The sequence below is a fragment of the Erpetoichthys calabaricus genome, chromosome 3, assembly GCF_900747795.2.
Source record: "Erpetoichthys calabaricus chromosome 3, fErpCal1.3, whole genome shotgun sequence".
Lineage (NCBI taxonomy): Eukaryota > Metazoa > Chordata > Cladistia > Polypteriformes > Polypteridae > Erpetoichthys > Erpetoichthys calabaricus.
In genome coordinates, this window is record NC_041396.2 from 156464555 (window position 1) to 156484499 (window position 19945).

General features: G+C 38.6%; 1 protein-coding gene across 4 annotated transcripts in view; it reads left to right on the forward strand.

The window, feature by feature from the left end:
• zdhhc14 (zinc finger DHHC-type palmitoyltransferase 14) overlaps positions 1–19945 on the forward strand; it is a 279616-nt gene that overhangs the window by 201783 nt on the left and 57888 nt on the right. The gene's annotated exons all lie outside the window — the stretch shown is intronic.

The following is a 19945-nucleotide window of genomic DNA, read 5'->3' on the forward strand; positions in this document are numbered from 1 at the left end:
TTATTTATTTTACTTTTTAATCAATTATTTACTGCTCATTATTCTTTTCTTTATTTTTGATTTTTTTTTTATTTTGCTGTTACACTAAATATTTTGTATTTTTAATTTCGTTAAAATTCTTCAATAAACTGTGTTTTGTTTGGGCAAATTTTTTTGACAGTTTTGGCCTTTCTAGTTGGGTCAGATCATGGAAGTCACAGGTTCATGTGGTCAGCCTGCATTATCTTAAGGCATGGTCGGAGCAGGCATTGAGCTTGGCTATGTGGTCTTTTTGGCTGTTTTTCCCCACTATGAAAGCAAACCTGCACAATGTCAAGATAGTCAGCCCTTCTGATATTTTAAGAAAAAGCAGATTAATCTATTTCCTAAATCTCTACTGCATGTTAGTTATTTTTCTTCCTTCTCTGATGTACTTTTGCAATTTTGTTTTCAGCAATGTGGTGATTGTCTCCATTAGAAGTTAGTTAAAAGAAGCAGATGCTCACACTAGCTGCACAGGGTCAGGTTGATTAAAAAACAAGTTTAAACATTTAACTTCTTTTCTAGACTTTCCAGAATGATGTTTCCTGTGTTTTTGGTCTTCCAGTCAATATTTAAACTTTGCCACCACAAAATTAACTATTTTTTTAAGTGATTGCAGGCTATGACAAAACTAAATAATCTTATCCTTATCTAAGGAATTCAAAAAGTTTGAACTCAAAATCAAATGCAACTACAGAATTTGTAATAAACATTGACAGTGCACTTCACAGATACTCCCAAATATATACAGTTTCCTCTTTTGTCTATTGTTTTTAATACTTAAAGGTTGGTCCCTTCATATTCCTGAAAACTTTGGCCAAAGATCCATGTGGCTCTTCTTAGGTGTATATAGCATGATGTGGAGTGGAGATGTTGAAGCCATTACGGATGATACACATTTCAGTTGATTAGGCCATCTACAAAATATTAATAAAGTATAAGGATATTACATACATAATAATCTTGTGTCAAAATTTAGCACTTGAACCAGTCACTTAAAATACATATTATATTTTGAAATGCATTCATCCATCTATCCATCTGCCCAACCTGCTTATCTAGGGTAAGTTTGCAGGGCAACTAGAGCCTATCACAGCAGTCATTTTGGATGTAAGATAGGAACAATCCCTGGAAAAGGCACCAGTCTATTGTAGGCCGACACACACTTGCAAGAATTTAGCAGCGCCAGTTCATCTAACCTGCATGTCGTTTGCTTCTGGAGGAAAACCTATGTGGATACAGGGAGAACATGCAAACTCCATGCAGGGAACACCCAGGTCACAAACCATGATCTCTCTGCTGTAAGGCAGCAGTACTAGCACTGTGCCACCATGTCTCCTGTTTTGAAGTACAGTATGAGGTAATTTTTAACAGTAGAAAACACACCTTAGTCAACATTGTGAATATTGCTTTAACCAGGCTACCATGAGTAATCTTACTGTAGATATAATTTTTAGCTCTTCTCAGAAATTATAGCTATTTTGAAAACAGTATAATTACTTTTTTTAAATGCTACACCATTACAAATAATGCTATACTGTTATACTGTTGATAAAATGTGTCAGACTGTATATTTTGTTAGAGGTTAGATCTGTTTGTTTTTAGTTAGCCAATACAAGGTGTCATTTTGCTTGGCTTTTCTCTACATCTGTTTGTAATTAATTTGTTATTTTTCAATTAAGATTAAGATTTTATTTGGCAGTGCTTAGTCATGGGGAACACTTTAGGTACAAGGCACGTACTGTACATGTTTTTGGATTATGGCATACACCAGAGTACCCCGAGAAATCTTATGTTAAAATGGTGAGAGAATTAATGAGGTTTAAAGATCTACCTACTATTCCACTTTGAATTGTTTTAGAGCAAAAATTAGTTCAATAAATACTGAATATTCAGCTTACCACTGATATCTTTTATAAACCACCTTCATAGTCACTTTACGTACAGTATCTCTGATTTAAAATCTGAGGGGTACTGTTTTGGGAATATCGGCAAACAGTGCTCTCAGCTGCTCTCATTTCAAAAGCTCATTGTGTGAAAATGATCCAGCAGGCCATAAGTGAATAACTTCATAAATGAAAGCCATTGTAAAGAACAGTAATCCTTTGTTATAATGTATTGAATTTACTTGCTTATTCTAGGTGACATTGTTAACTCTTTGTTTTTCAGAATCTGCTATTGTATTTAAATGACTCTTTTCATCATCCCATTTGCATTTAATTTGCAAGGCTAGGCTTATTGTTAACAACATTGACTTTTTGGATTTAACAGCATTTTTCTACATAGCTGTAAAGACAATTAAACCTACTTAGTATGTATTGCATTTTGGAAGAAGTGACACAGTGGTTTTAATCCACACAATCAGCATTTATTTTTAGTTTTGTATTTTAACAGCATCCCCAGCACGTAATGGCTGGCTATAAATGGCAACATAGTACACTGGTTTTATTTTCTAATATATGTTTAGCTTCTTAAAATTAAGAAAAAAGTAAAACAGTTTTTTTTTTCTATATAATAAAACAAATTATTAGCATAAGAGTATAATATTAATATTACTGAGTTCTTGCTATGTTTTTAAAAAGATTTGGGCATACTGAATGTTATAAGAGATAAATTGATTTTTTCTGAGTGGAGATAAAATAGACTGTCACTTATCCATTGAGGTATAGACGGGGACTTGGGATTTTTCCACTGTTTTATAGGCTATTACAACTAATTTATCCTTGTGCATTTTAATGTCACCAAATATCACCATTAATGAAACAGAAGTGTTAATGAAATAGGAATGCTTATTTGACATTAGCTTTAGCTAGACTGCAGAGCACTGTTCTGAGCGTGTTTGATTTACCTATTAGCCATGACAGACGTGTTGTATTGCGTCAGCTTCAATCCATTGTGGTTGCCGCATAATTTTCAAATTGCCTTTACTTTTGATTTGCCCTTCTATATAGATAGGTTATTCTGTTTATATTATATATACCCCTGCGGTGGGTTGGCACCCTGCCCAGGATTGGTTCCTGCCTTGTGCCCTGTGTTGGCTAGGATTGGCTCCAGCAGACCCCCGTGACCCTGTGTTCGGATTCAGCAGGTTGGAAAATGGATGGATTATATATACTCTATGGAGATTGTGTGTCTTCTTCTTCCTGATTTCACTGACTTCTATGTATTATACTTGCACTCCTTTCTTCTCCGTTTTAGCTACACAATGTACAGGTCAATTTAACAGGCAATAGGTGGCTTACCTCTCTTACCCATCTGTTTCTTTGTAATTCACTGCTACCTTACTTGTCCAAAGTATTGCAAGACTTGTTGCCTATTTCTTCCAATCTGCAATCTGTCAATCACTCATAAATTGCCTTTTTTGCTGCAAAGTGAGTTAAACAACTGCATGTATGACTTTCCCACCTCTAATGGCAGATTATTATAATAGTAAGACAACAGCTGACCAAAGTAATGGTAACATGACTCAGCCAGGGGTGTGTTCATTTTTATTCCTTAATTTATGTTGTTTATGTGCATTATTTTTTGTTGCCCATGTAATGTCTCATGTGCTTTGTGGGTGGTCCCCCAAGAGGCAAGGCCACCTGTCAATCACTGCCAGAACTGCCCTCCAACGTATAAATCTGGGGCATCTCCCACAGTTCCTGGCGGTTTTTTTCAAACATGCCTGGGAGTGGTAAGTTTACTTGTGTTTTGCTGCACTTTTGTGATTTTCAGATTAATCAACATTCTGCTCTGCTCCTTTTGGTTACATCTTTGGAGTCCGTATTGGAACTTTGTTCTCTCATATTATTTGTGTTTCAGGCAGGTTTTTTTTTTGTTTGTTTTTTTCCTTTTGTGCTCTCTGGAGGCCTTTCGTTACAGAGCATTTTGTGAAATTAATCTTTTTTTATTAAGATTCTGCTCTTATTCTAGTCTGAGTTTGGTGGTATTACAAGTAGTTTTGGAAGTGCTTTTGGACCTCTTTAATGCCTGGGACTCCCAGTCCATGACAAATTGCACATTGGTAATATTAAGATTTATCAACAGAACATAGTCAGTTTTTTTTTTGTTTGTTTTATGCCTGTTTCACACTTTTTCTGTGTATTTAAAGTAAGATTAAATTTTAGTCAACACATTTTTGGAAAATCACTTACCTAAAGTAAATACTATACGGAAGCAGAAATTAAGCAGTTAATCTCTTTGGAAGCTTTTTATGGTACATTTACATTTGCTGTCAGTAAAGCATCTTTTTTTCCCCTGCTCTATGGCTTTTATTCCATGCACATTTATGAGCCAGCTCATTTTTCTAGATCAGCCAACAGTTTGGATCTTAGTCAGGATTGAATAACTTGTTGCCACTAGTTTATAAAATATTTCAGACATAAACAAGTCCATATTCGTATGTTAGTTTTCAATATACTGTTCAGACTCAAATAAAATATGCAATTACATAGACCAACTAGAAAAATGCTCAGTTTGAGTAAATATTTACAAAGCCTAGACTTCCTTAATGGACTAGAATATACCACCTTTTAAGGTTAGTTTCTGCCTCTCATATTGTGTTGCCAGTTTAGGCTACAGATCCCACCACAACCCAATATTGGAATAAGCGGGTCTGGCAGTAGCTGGATAATTGTCATTTGGATTTAAACTGTTCTCTGCTTATACCAGTGTTATCATTAGTTGTCATAGTTTTGCCATCACCTAATCTATTTTAAGTAATCTACTGTAGGTTTACTTTTGTGCAAAGTGTTTTCTGCAATTAATAACTTGGTATTTAACATTTATAACTTGTTGACTGGGTACCAGATGAACAGAAGTAGTATGCTGTTACTTACTTATGCATGAATTACATACATAACACAACATGTTTAAATCTGTATGATCTAATTTTGGACTCCTGTGGTACTGAAGCCTTTTTTAGCAGCACTGGGCATATAGCATGAGACAGGCTTGAATGGGGCCCTAGTTTTCTACAGCCTGTATGCACATGAACATGCACATTCACTTACTTACATTAGAGTCAGTTTAGAATTTCAATTTTTACTAACTTACACTTCTTAGGGGATGTGAAAAGAAAAGAAGAGTATCCAAAGGAAAACCCACATAGAAAAGACGATCCACTTAGAATTTGCTCAAATCATGTAGAATATGAACCCACTCACACACAGAAAATGATATTTTTTTTAAACTGCTTGTCCCAATCTGGTCCTGATGGAGACAGATCTTGTCCTGGAAATATCTCGATGAGAAATCCTTCTTTGTCATATACAGTGATCCCTCACTATATTGCGCTTCGCCTTTCGCGGCTTCACTCCATCGCGGATTTTATATGTAAGCATATTTAAATATATATCGCGGATTTTTTGCTGGTTCGTGGATTTCTGAGGACAATGGGTCTTTTAATTTCTGGTACATGCTTCCTCAGTTGGTTTGCCCAGTTGATTTCATACAAGGGACGCTATTGGCAGATGGCTGAGAAGCTAGATTGCTTACTTTTCTCTCTCTCTTGCGCTGACTTTCTCTGATCCTGACGTATGGGGATTGAGCAGGGGGGCTGTTCGCACACCTAGACTATACGGACGCTCGTCTAAAAATGCTGAAAGATTATCTTCACGTTGCTATCTTTTGTGCAGCTACTTCCTGAAATGACATGCTGCACCGTGCTTTGCATACTTAAGAGCTCGAAGGGCACGTATTGATTTTGGACTGAAAAACAAACTCTGTCTCTCTCTATCTCTCTCTCTCTCTCTCTCCCTGCTCCTGATGGAGGGGGTGTGAGCTGCCGCCTTTAACAGCTTTGTGCCGCGGTGCTTCGCATACTTAAAAGCCAAACAGCCCTATTGATTTGTTCGCTAGAGATTGTTTTCTCTATCTATGTGACATTCTGTGCTCCTGACACGCACTCCTTTGAAGAGGAAGATATGTTTGCATTCTTTTAATTGTGAGACAGAACTGTCATCTCTGTCTTGTCATGGAGCACAGTTTAAACTTTTGAAAAAGAGACAAATGTTTGTTTGCAGTGTTTGAATAACGTTCCTGTCTCTCTACAACCTCCTGTGTTTCTGCGCAAATCTGTGACCCAAGCATGACAATATAAAAATAACCATATAAACATATGGTTTCTACTTTGCGGATTTTCTTATTTCGCGGGTGGCTCTGGAACGCAACCCCCGCGATGGAGGATGGATTACTGTAGTGGTATCCAGAGTAGCAAAGAGCCTGCTAGATATGAATGTAACAGCCCTTAGGTATACTATCTGCAAACATTAACATGTACTTACTCATGATTATCCATTAGCAGTAGTTTAATGATTTATATAAAAAAAAATATCTGTATGCTGTCTCAACTTTTCGCTTAAACATCTCAAAAGATGAAGTTGATCCACCAGGACTGTTTTGAATTAAATAGGAGACTCTGATGCATATTAAGGAGTTGTACATTCAGGATAGAATGCAGGAAGCACTTCTTCTTAAATAAACTACTTAATTACTTTTTAAAAATTTCTGGATAAGATATATAGACAATTTTGCAATCAGCTGTCCAAATGAGCATGATTGACTGAATTGTCTTTCTCATTTGTTAACCTTCTTATACCTTTTGTGATTCCAGAAACACTTCCCATGTACTGTATGTCAAAGACTTGGTTTCAGACTGCGGTTTGTGTTTTATATCTCCAGCTGTGTCATGGATCATTGGTTCACTATTTTCAGCTGTTATTGCATTTTTCAATTTTTTTTAGCTCCTGTGTAATGAATTCACATTGGTTCATTTTTTTCAGATGATAGTAGGTACTTTTGCACCGCTGGCACTTTTTTCAGGATCCAAGGATGTTTTACAAACTCTTGCAGCATACACACCACAGGAACTTAGGCCATTTGTAGTTCCTGGTACTTTATTTAGCTCCTACTTCAGGGTACTTTTGTTTCAACCAGGAACTACGTAGGGCTAGGGCAATGAATTGTGCTGACTGGTTGACCACAAGCACTGGCACCATCTTACAAACCTTACAAAGTAGTTTGAACTTTAGTCATTTATCGGTGAAGATGTTGTGCTGCATTCCTTATCACTCATATTAGTGGCCTCCCTAAAGTGTAGCACTATGAACCGTATCAAAGCAAAATTCTCCCTTGTAAAGTGATGATTGTTCCTTCTCATTGCCGATGGCATCATACTTCGTACCGCATCATCCTTTATAGCCACCTCCCTGGTGCACTACACCATGCACCACATCAAAGCAATTTTCCCCCCTGTGAAGCTGCGATCATCCCCTGTGAAATCCTGAATGTGCCTCACTTTGCATGTCACATTTTGCATAAAGTTTACAGTTTTGGATATTTTGTGGGAAAGCAACACATAAAAATGAATCGGGACACAAATTGCCCAAGGTCAACATCATACAGGAACTAATTGGTTCTTGAAAACAAAGTTCCTGCATTGGAAAAATGCTTAATTCCACAATTTTCAGCCCTAATGCAAAAATAAAATATGCACCTACTGCAGACATTTGAGACAATTTAATTTACTGTTTCTCTTACTTCTCCTCAAGTTGCTGTGGATATTACAAAACTGTTTCTTACATTACAAACAAATTTCCATTTTATGCATAATTCGAGTAAAGGCAAAAGAAATTTCATTTTTTTGTGTACATCTACACTCTGTAAATTTAAAGATACAAATTAACCAAATGTTGACATCTTTGGAATGTGGGAGGTACCAAAGTACCTGAAATAAGAACTACACAGGCACAATCTAACTATTCATATTATCAAGCCATTATTAGAATATGTGTTGACATGACAAACATATTAAACCTCAAAAGTGATGAATTTGAAATACAGACTCTTTTTTTAGTTTTAAGAGGGCCAGTGCTGTTTATTTGCACTGAAGAACTTTTTTTTTATCAGTTTATATAGGCTACCTACCTGTTGTCACGTCTTGGGATTAGATACTATTGCAATTCGTTGTTGTCAATAATTACATTTAGTAAAAAACACGGGTTTGATTCACTGTGTACAGAAAGCTAAAAATATCTTGCCCTACAGCCTATTCATATTCTAATAGTTTGACACAACATGTCTTGTTTGGCACTATTTGAGCTTTGCAAATGGCCATGTATGAAGGAAACAAGCTTTTAGTGACTGGCAGGATTTTTGCCCATGACAATGGCTGACTTTTGAGCCGATTTAGGCTTCCAGGAACCATTCTCTTAGAATAATGTGTTCCTTTGGGCCCAGCACAGACTGCCCAAAATCGGTTTATACCTGTTCATATCCAGGTTTTAGCAATGGTTTGCTTTCTAGTAACAGGCATCTACCAGAGGGAAGTGGCCGAAACATCAGGAATATCACAGCCAAGCTTCACATCCATCATCTCCACTCTGTTGGAAGCCATAAACTGTCTTATGAGGTGCTAATTTCAATTCCTGTTTGGTGTGGATATAACAAGCCAACACAAAAAGGCAACTTTCATTAATGACCTGTTTTCCCAATGTAGTCGGGGCAACTGACTGCACTCATATTGCAATAGTGAGAGCTAGCACATGTTCTTGCTGAACTCAGTTGTGGAGAGCACCATAGGACTCTTCAGATTCAGGTGGCGGTGCCTGCATGCTGAAGATGGCTGGCTGCTCTACCAGTCAACTAAATTCTACAACATTCATGTGTACAAGATTTATTAGCATAGACTATATATGGTTGTTTCAGGTTGGGGAAGGGGTGGGGTATGAGAAGCGTTCACATACATATATTTACAAGATATTTGTTATTTATAAAGGCTAAATTGCATACAAATTTTTGTGCACCAGGTTTTAGAAATCTGATTTTTTTTTCTTGGCGTATGCATTTTCCTGTTTTTTGATGTACGCACTTTCATGCTGGAATCCACACAAAGGATTATAAATGAGACCCCAAGACAGGAGGAGAATGCAGATCCCTGCACCCACAAGACTGCAGTACGAATCAGAGTCACTTTGTTGATTGCCTTTTAATAAATGATATTATAGTAATGCTTTGTGCTCCCCAACAAAGGATTTAAGTGCAATCTTTGTCCAAGTCAAGTCAAGTCGGGGAGCATGCACTGGTACAGTGCGTTGCCGCACCCACTACACGACGAAATAACTCGGGATCCTGGTTGGCAACCCCCCAGGCAGACATGCGGTCCAGTCCCACCCTCCGGAAATGACCCTCTATCTGCCGCAGCCAGGTGTTACGTGAGCGACCCCTTGGCCTGGTCCAGCCATTCGGGTCCCCAACAATGAGGATCTTACGAGTTGGAACACCCTCAAGGAAACGTGCCTCATGGTCATAGTGCCGTAACTGACGCTCCCTCACAATGCAGGTAATGTGCCTCATTTGGGACTTCATGATCAACTGCTCATTCGACACAAAGTCAAACCAGCGGTACCCAAGAATTTTCCAGATAGACACAGTACCAAAGGAGTCTAGTCTTTGTCTCAGGTCACTGGATAGCGTCCATGTCTCACAACCATATAGCAAGACAGGAAGCACCAGGACTCTAAAGACTTGGACCTTCGTCCTTTTGCATAGATATCGGGAGCACCACACACCCCTTTCCAGAGACCTCATGACCCCCCATGCTCTCCCAATCCGTCTACTGACTTCATAGGAAGAGTCACCAGAGACATGAATGTCACTGCCAAGGTAAGTAAATCTCTTGACAAGGTCGACACTCTCTCCGCAAACAGACACACTGCTAATGGCTGTGCCCAAGAGGTCATTAAAGGCCTGTATCTTGGTTTTTATCCAGGACACTCGCAAACCCAGACACTCAGACTCCTCGCTCAGTCTCTCGAGCGCCCCGATCAGAGCCTCCATTGACTCTGCGAAGATCACAGCATCGTCAGCAAAGTCAAGATCCGTGAATCTTTCTTCACCAACAGATGCCTCACAGCCGCTGGACCCCATGACCTTGCCCAACACCCAGTCCATACAAGCAATAAACAGAGTAGGAGCCAGAACACACCCCTGACGAACCCCAGAATCAACAGGGAAAAACACAGAGGTTCTGCCTCCACTCTGCACAGCACACACAGTACCAGTGTACAGACCGGCCATGATATCCAGCAACCTCGAGGGGATCCTGCGAACCCTCAGGATGTCCCACAGGACAGCTCGATCAACTGAGTTGAACGCTTTACGAAAATAGACAGAGGCTGCAAAGAAACTCTGCCGATATTCGTGTTTATGCTCCTTGAGAACCCTCAGTGCCAGGATGCGGTCGATGGTAGACTTCTTTGGCATAAAACCAGACCATTCCGGTCGCTGGTAGGTGATCAAGTAATCACGAATCCCATTGAGGATGACCCTAGCAAAGACCTTACCCGGCACTGAGAGCAGTGTTATCCCCCTGTAGTTGCAATCCAGGCGATCACCCTACCCTTTCCAGATAGGGATGACAAGTCCCGTTTTCCAGTCAGTTGGGATGATGCCAGTCTCCCAAATGGAAGCAAAGATTGCTTGCAATGCCAGGAGGACAGCCTTACCACTAGCCTGGAGAAGTTCATCCCGGATACCACAGATCCCTGCATCCTTTCCTCCCCTCAGCTGGTTCACCACCTGTGCAATCTCACTGAGATTGGGTGGTTCACAGATAATTGGAGGATCAGCCTCAAGGACCGTGGACCCAGAGATATCCAATGTCCAGGCCGGAGGATCAGCTTTGAACAACTGCTCAAAGTATCCAGCCCAGTGGGTCACAACTGCAGTGTCATCCATAAGGACCGTTTAATAATCTTTGTCCATAATTTGGTAAATGAAAGGAAGTATGTCATCTCTCTGTAATCTGTCTAATATTTTAATGGAGGATGTACCATTTTTCGTTTACTTATTTCACAGGATAAAAAAAGTATCTGACATGATAAATAAAATATACCATCAAAAATAAAGGGGCTTGGAAAAAAATGACTTCAGATTTGAGAGATATAAATGGAATTTATGAAGTCTCATATAAGCAGAAGTGTTGTATCAGTCTGTGGCAAGGAACCAAAGGAAAGCTAAGGCCGTGCATGGTGTGTAGTAGTACGAGGTGAAGCTGATGTTTCTTTTTCTGTGAATGCTAATTAAAACAGAAAAGAGAGCTATTTGTTTGAAGCACACAGACAACTGAGCAAATGAAATTGTCCTGCATGGTAGAGGGCCACAGTTTATTGCCTGGTGTTCAGTATAGTCCAATGATGTGTCTAATGATTCATCTGATGGATAGACTTATGACTTCCAGAGGCTACAGAATACATAATTGGATCACCGTAGTCAAATGGTAATAAAGGAGTATACAAATTGGTTGGATACATAATTTGCAAAAATTAGTAATCTCAGTTAAAAAGACACTATAACATACAGGAGGCCAAGTCTAAAGCTGGGCTTCATGAATGTCCTGAAAATCTTTAAAGGATTACAGTTTCTTTTAATACTGTAATGAATATTCCTTTGTCAGAATTTCATAATCAGTTCACAATCTAGCATTTTGTAAGGACCAATTAGTAAAATTCTAATAATGTATTTACGTAATAATCAAAATTTAGTACTGTAGAAATGTGGAGGCTCAAATGAACCTATAATTCTGCCTCTGCTGTTGATCTGTTTATTTCTCCTGTTCTTGTATCTGTGGTACAGAAGCTGGAAGTAGCTCAGCAGTGAACCATTTATCACTAGAGGTGAAATAAAAGCTTACAATAAGCTTTCCAAGTTTGAGCAAAGAAGGAATCCAAAAGACACAGCCTGATTTGCATCTCCCTGCAGATTTCATAGCCTGTTTTTACTCAGTGATAGGAGATATTAATCTTCCCCAAACAACCTGGAGGAGAAGCTGTGTGAATGACTTTGAAGCAGATTCTTAAGGCCACTGCTTTAAGTTTTGTTTGCTGGCTTTGTTGGCTTTCTCTGTAGTTTCACATATCATATAGCTTTATATGTATGGTCAAGCTTTAGGCTCTGTACAATTATGAAAAGACTATACCCATATATTGCGACATTTGGAAATCATGATAATCAGAAATATGTGTTTTTGTTACAATATTATAAAATTAAGAATTGATTTAATTATGCTCCTTATAGTTGATACCTAATGAAAATAGCTTCCAGACAAATAAAATTCACTGAGGAGGTCAGAAATGTGTAAATGAATTGTTCAACACTGAATACATACCTCTAATTATGTTTTTTTCATGAATTGCTTGAATTGGAAATAACTAACATTTAATACCCAGGAATACATGTCTATATGGACTTAGGAAATGAATTCACATCTCAGAGATGGGCATGTTTGGTCAATGAGCATCTCTGAACTGGGAAGTGGATGTGTGTTTGCCCTGTGATCAATTGGAGTCCCATCCAGGGTTGTTTCATCCCGGGATGTCAGATGCTGCAATGTTACCCAATAAAGTAGGGTCTGAAAATAAGTGGATGTAGTTATCTACAATTGCTTTGGTATGTATTACAGTTTTTACCAAAAGGACAATAATCTGCTGCATAGGGAAGAAAGGCAGACTTACTCAGTCAAACAGTGATGGAGAAATGCAAATGATTGCTCATGAAATCCAAACTCCATCCATCCATCCTCTTCCGCTTATCTGAGATCGGGTCGCGGGGGCAGCAGCTTGAGCAGAGATACCCAGACTTTCCTCTCCCCGCCCTCTTCTTCTAGCTCTTCCGGAGGAATCCCAAGGAGTTCCCAGGCCAGCCGAGAGACATAGTCCCTCCAGCGTGTCCTGGGTCTTCCCCGGAGCCTCCTCCCGGTTAGACGTGCCTAGAACACCTCACCAGGGAGGCGTCCAGGAGGCATCCTGATCAGATACCCGAGCCACCTCATCTGACTCCTCTCGATGCGGTGGAGCAGCGGGTCTACTCTGAGCCCCTCCCGGATGACTGAGCTTCTCACCCCATCTTTAAGGGAAAGTCCAGACACCCTGCGGAGGAAACACATTTCAGCTGCTTGTATTCGTGATCTCGTTCTTTCAGTCACTACCCATAGCTCATGACCATAGGTGAAGGTAGGAACATAGATCAGCTGGTAAATTGAGAGCTTTGCCTTTTAGCTCAGCTCCTTTTTCACCACGACAGACCAATGCAGATCCCGCATCACTGCGGAAGCCGCACCGATCCGCCTGTTGATCTCATGCTCCATTCTTCCATCTCTCGTGAACAAGATCCCGAGATACTTGAACTCCTCCACTTGCGGCAGGATCTCGCTCCTAACCCTGAGAGGGCAATCCACCCTTTTCCGGCTGAGGATCATGGTCTCGGATTAGGAGGTGCTGATTCCCATCCCAGCCGCTTCACACTCAGCTGCGAACTGATCCAGAGAGAGCTAAAGATCATGGCCTGTTGAAGCAAACAGGACAACATCATCTGCAAAAAGCAGTGACCCAATCCTGAGTCCACCAAACCGGACCCCCACAACGCCCTGGCTGCACCTAGAAATTCTGTCCATAAAAGTTATGAACAGAATCGGTGACAAAGGGCAGCCCTGGCAGAGTCCAACTCTCACTGGAAATGGGTTCGACTTACTGCCGGCAATGCGGACCAAGCTCTGACACCGATCGTACAGGGACCGAACAGCCCTTATCAGGGGGTCCGGTACCCCATACTCTCAGAGTATCCCCCACAGGAATCCCCGAGGGACATGGTCGAACGCCTTTTCCAAGTCCACAAAACACATGTAGACTGGTTGAGCAAACTCCCAAGGTGCTCCCAGTGGTCCTAGGTGAGGGATGAGACAAAGAGCAGTTCAACCCCTCCTTGAACCGCCACCTTATCGTGGTGGATGGGTTTGCGTGTCCCAATGATCCTAGGAGCTCTGTTGTCCAGGGCTTTATGCCCCTGGTAGGGACACCCAAGGAAATCCAAACTCATGGTTTTATAATAGTTGACAATGACAATGTACATCAACATACAAGTTGACCAGTTTGAGTCACACCTTTAAGTCATTTTGTAACAATGAGTAAGATAATTAATCTTGCCTGGGGTTTTTCTATATAAATAACTTTATGTAAATAGTTGTACTCGACTGTGATTTTCTAAGTCAATCTGAATAAGGGCATTAATCAAATACCTTCAGAAAAAATCGAGTCCTCTGTAAGCTTTAGGGACTGAAGTGTGTGAAAGTCTCAGAAGGCATCTGTTTCTGAGAGATTAGAGCCATCACATCTGACACCAGCAATTATATCATGGTTGCTTAGGTCACACCTGTTGTCCATTCTAATTGGTCAAACAACAACCAAATCCCAAATCAGTTCACATTCTTGGTTGTTTTGTGGAGTAGGATACTTGCATTAACCTTTAGGTGTATCTAATAACATGGCCCTTAACTATACAGTATACAGTATTTATAATGTCAATGTCAATTTATTTATATAGCACATTTAAAACAACATAGTAATGCTGTGGCCAAAGTGCTTTACAGTAATAGAATAAAAGAAAAACAAAACAATTAACATAAAACATAAATAGAAATAAAATATATGAACATAAAATAAAATACATAATAAATAGAAGTAATGTTATATACATAAAAAATAGAAATAATGTTATATAATCACAAAGAGGAAACCATCAGTATTACTGAAGGTCACGGAATGCAAGTGAATAGAAATGAGTCTTTAGTCTTGTTTTGAACAGTTCAATTGTATCTTCTGGTCAGCTGTCTCTGGTTGTCCCTAGTACCAAGTGTAAAACCAAGGGGGACAGGTCTTTTGCAGCTGTTGCACCTCACCTGTGGAACTCTTTACCTCATCATATAAATCTATCTATCTATCTATCTAGACGACTCCTTTATATGATGAGGTAAAGAGTTCCACAGGTGAGGTGCAACAGCTGCAAAAGACCTGTCCCCCTTGGTTTTACACTTGGTACTAGGGACAACCAGAGACAGCTGACCAGAAGATCTAAGCACTCTAGATGGCTGATGTAAAACACACAGTTCAGATAAATAGGCAGGAGCAAGCCCATGTAAAGATTTAAAAACTAGCAGCAAGATTTTAAAATCAATTCGAAAAAGACAGGCAGCCAGTGTAAAGAAGCTAAAATAGGAGAAACAGAGTCATGCTTTCTTGCCCCAACCAGAAAGCGAGCAGCAGCATTTTGGACGAAACTGTAACCTGTGTATCAGGGATTTGTTAATCCCAGAATACAGCTAGTTGCAGTAATCGAGGCGAGAAAAAATAAACGCATGAGTAGCTATCTCAAGATCCCTAGAAGATAAAAAAAGGTTTTATCTTACCTAATAGACGAAGTTGGAAAAAGCAACTCTTGACTACAGAATTTACTTGTTTCTCAAATGAGAGGTTACTATCAAAGGTAACACCAAGATTGCGGACTTGAGGTTTGGAAAAGACAGAGAAAGAGCCGAGAAGTCCAAGACCAATTTGGGCTTTAGCTGATGGACCCACTGTAAGCACCTCCGTTTTATTTTGATTTAAATCAAGAAAATTATTAGCCATCCAGGATCTTAGTTCAGACTGACAGTTGTGGAGTTGATTTGTTGTAGAGTTGCAGACAGGAATATAAACCCGAGTATCATCAGCCTAGCAGTGAAAAGAAATGTTAAATTTCCTAAAAATAGCTCCAATATGGTGAAAGTAGTTGGAGAATAAAATAGGACCCAAAATAGATCCCTGAGGAACACCATATTTAAGAGGAGCAGTAGATGAAGAAGAGGAATTAAAAGTCACTGAAAAGTGTCTACCAGTTAAATATGACCTGAACCAGTTAAGAGCAGCCCCTTTAAGCCCAACAAGCTGTTCAAGCTGCAACTGCAGTATCTCATGGTCAATGGTGTCAAAGGCAGCAGACAGGTCAAGGAGGAGAAGGACTGCCGCATCACCTGAGTCAGTAATAAGAGAGATGTCGTTGAACATTTTCAGGAGTGCCGTTTCAACACTATGATAATGCCTAAAGCCAGATTGGTAGATCTCAAATAAATTATTGGAGTTAAGGTGATCAACCAATTGATTGTAAATAATTCTTTCTAGAATTTTAGCCAGAAATGGCAGTTGGGGAAATTAGACGAAAATTGGCTAAAACTCCAGGATCTAATTCTGCCTTTTTTAGACGGGGATGGACTGCAGCATGTTTAAAAAATGAGGGCACAACCCCCGAACTAATAGAATTATTGATGATGGCTAGTAAGGGTGGGCCCAACACATTAAAGGCTTCCAGTAGGAGACGTGGTGGTACAATATCCAGAGGACTGGGGGCTGGTTTAAAGGTGTCAATAGTTCTTTTTAGCTGTGAAAGTGAGACTTGATCAAAGGATTCTAAGACAATGTCATAATTAACAGTAGAAAGTTCATAGCCCGTTTGAATAATGCCACGGCGGATAGTATTGATTTTACTGACAAAGAATGATAGAAACTGGTCACATGAATGAACAATGCTATTTGATCCCATCGCAGAGTGGGGGTGAATGGCCACATTAATTTAATTAAATAAGACCCTAGGATTCTTTGAGTGACGGGATACTAAATCGGCAAAGAAGTTTTGTTTTGTTATCTTAACTTCAGCCTGGAAATTGAAAAGAGAAGCCCTAAAAATCTGTTTAGAGACAATCGGTCCATCTTTTTTCTAACGCCGTTCAGCAGTTCGATTATTATATTTATAATATTTATAATTTATAATTATTATATTAGCAGTTCAATTACTATACTTGCAAAATAATTAATATATACAGTATATATACTAATAAATACATACTGTAAATGTCATTTTTTATATAAGTGAAAACAGTTCGCATTGCATATGTCAGTTGTATAACACAATCAGTTTAAACATGTGAATGCAGACATCATAATAAAATATCTCTTATAAGAAAATATCAGAATGATTTCATTAGTAAAGACTTTGGTAACCCATATTGTCTCTTAAAAATATGTTATGTCCACCAAATCACCATAGACTATCATTTCTTCTTGGTTGGTTATCAGGAGGCTTAAAAAATTGTATATTAGTAGCATTTCCCTTGGGAACATAGATAAGTGAATTCCTTTTATGGAATGAGACAAAAGCGTTTACCCCTGTCCAGCAGTCAGCGCAATGATGATTGTGCTGATTCCTCCTTCTACTATGTCTGGTTGTTAAAGATTCCCTCTAGTGGTTTTCCATTCTTTTAAAGGGTAAAAGAGGACATAAAACAGAATGGGAGAAAAAGAACAATTACGTAATGCTACTCCAATACATCAAATTATAGATGGCACGCAATACAATTAAAAAAGCTAAAAGAACTCTAGTATGCTATTAAACATCTTTACTTTTTCAGTTTGTTGAATGATACAAAGTTTAAAAGAAACACGAGAGGATGATTGAATGTGAGCCAAAAATTTTACAATGTTTTGATACTTGCAAAGAAATTAGCCCCTACATTACCGTAAATTAGCAAAAGCATTACCTTCTCTAGACAGTATCTGAGATTACCTCATGAGCAGGTAGCTAGTAAAGGAGGGCTACAGAGGTGGCAGCCAGCTCTGTAATAATATATTTATTATAATAAAGTTTAGTTGATTTTTTTATTGTGCACTGCCAACTGAAGAGCTTCAGAGCACATAATATATTTACAAAATATAGATGTAATACAGCTTTGCAAAATGTACATTCAAAACATAAATATTTACCATTTTTACTCCAATAATTGCCTGTAGTCTGTCCAAAAAAGCTATGATTTTGCAACAAAACCAAATATTCTCTTACATGTGATGATTACCCAGGTGTCTTGCCATTGCACAGAACAGCACATCTCAACAATTCAATTAAAATTATAACAGGATTTTTTATATGTTTATATATGGTTAGTTTTTGGGAATCATTGAGATTCACCTAATTTTTCTAATGTTGCAAAACTAACTCTGAAAAGCATTACATAGCTCTTTTCTTCATTTCACATTCTTTAGGGCTATATCTATTAGCTCAGCTGCCTCAGCAAGTGCCATTTCAGTCATAACACTCTGAGGTGTTTAATTTTTTTAAAGTTAATGTGAGCTGTAAAAGCTTAATTCAGCAGTGATTTGCGTATCAGTGATAAAACACTTGATGTGCTTGTGGCAAAGGTCTAGCAAGAATACAGGAATCACTGAATTGCAAATGGTGCTTAAAAGAGCAAAAAATACAAACCAAGAATTCAAAAATTTATGACTTACAACAGCTGATTCACTTCTTAGGCGAGTATTCAGAAATATGATTATTGCAAATATTATTAGCACAAGTATTTTAAAAATCTGGTTTCCTTCCCATATACTGGAGATGTGCTTGTTGAATTAGTTGACCCAGTATGAGTAAGCATGAACGTGTAGACGAGTGTGCCAAACGATTAACTGGCGCTTGATCAAGGCTTGGATCCTGTCTTGTGCCAGTGACTACCAGGATATGCACTAGCCTCGTCCAAGATTTATTTTCCCGTATCCAGTTGCTAAAAGTGTCAACACGTAAAACAGAAATTTGATGCTCGTGTATGCTTTGGAAATATCCAAAAGTATCATAACTATCCATCCATCCAGTTTCTAACCCACTGAATCCGAACACAGGGTCACGGGGGTCTGCTGGAGCCAATGTATCATAACTAGCTTCCTAAAATAATGAAGGAAAAGTTTGAAGCTAATCTTGTGTTCCAGAATATGTGTGTGTGTTTTTTTTTTTTTTTAAATGAACCGTGTTATCTTTGTCCAGAAAATTTTCTAAGTCAATGTGCCTCAGTTGCAGTGCCATTGGTTAATTGGATATATCAGAAGTTTTATGTAACTGACTAAGTACTTTTCTGTATAAAATAATTTATTTTTTACCATTGGCTAATATTACTAGTTCAGTTGAGCTTCTTACTATTGAACATGCTACATATAGTTGTTAGTGGTGCTGGTGTGAAAGAGATTGCAACAAGACTTAGTATTAAAGTAGTATTAGGTAATGTTACAAAGGTGATTTAAAGCTGATTCATTCTAAGTTAAAAACTGCCTTAAAATCTTGACTCTTCACTCATTCAAAAGCACCATCCTGTTCGTTTTTATCACATTCTGAAAAACAGTATCTACATCAGCTATAAAAAAAAATCATACTTTATTCTGTTCAATCATGGCTTGGCTGCATTGGTTAATCTGAAGTGTTTTTTTCTTTTACTTTTTTATTTCCTCTTTTTTTTTTTTTTGATTGGTATTGCGAACTTAATTACATTATGCAGGTGGACAGCTGTGTTGGGTTTTTTAAAAAACAAGGCTATGCACTGAAAACGAAAAAAATGTGTAGTTTATGTCAGAATTATTGTCACAAGTTATACACCCCTGGTCCACTGAAGCGATCAATAATGTGGCACAATATTATTCCTTGTTTTTAACTGCTCTCTGCTATTATTTCACCAAGGGGAGCCCCCCTTCTAATCTTGCATGATAAATCTGTATGCCAAGGCCACAAAGGTTGAAAAACACTGCTCTAAGGCTTTAAGATAAACACTATAATCCAGTAAGACAGTGAAATTGTTATCCCAAAGCAGCGAGAAGTCAAGCAAAATGACACCTTTTATTGGCTAACTAAAAAGATTACAATATACAAGCTTTTGAGGCAACTCAGGGCCCTTCTTCAGGCAAAAAGATCGTAATGCTCTTATGTAAACTTTGTGAGCACTGATGAAATCACATGGAGCAGTGCACTGGCTGATGACATTTGCGCAAGGTTGCAGATAAGATGAAGAGGGGAGAGGTAATATATAGCCACAACGCCTGGCAAGCACTTTCTATATATGTCTTTTTTGAGTTTCACCAAACCTTCCTCCTTTCACTTCTCTTCTCTTCATTTGCATAAATCGGGAATGTCCCAGTGCGTTAGAATGCCCCACTTAATTAAGCATTATGAATGGAAAATATCAATAAATAAAATAAACAATTGTCGCAGATGTTTCTTTTTTCTATAGTGTCACCCAATTTCAATCAAATCTGTCAAGGTATTTTTT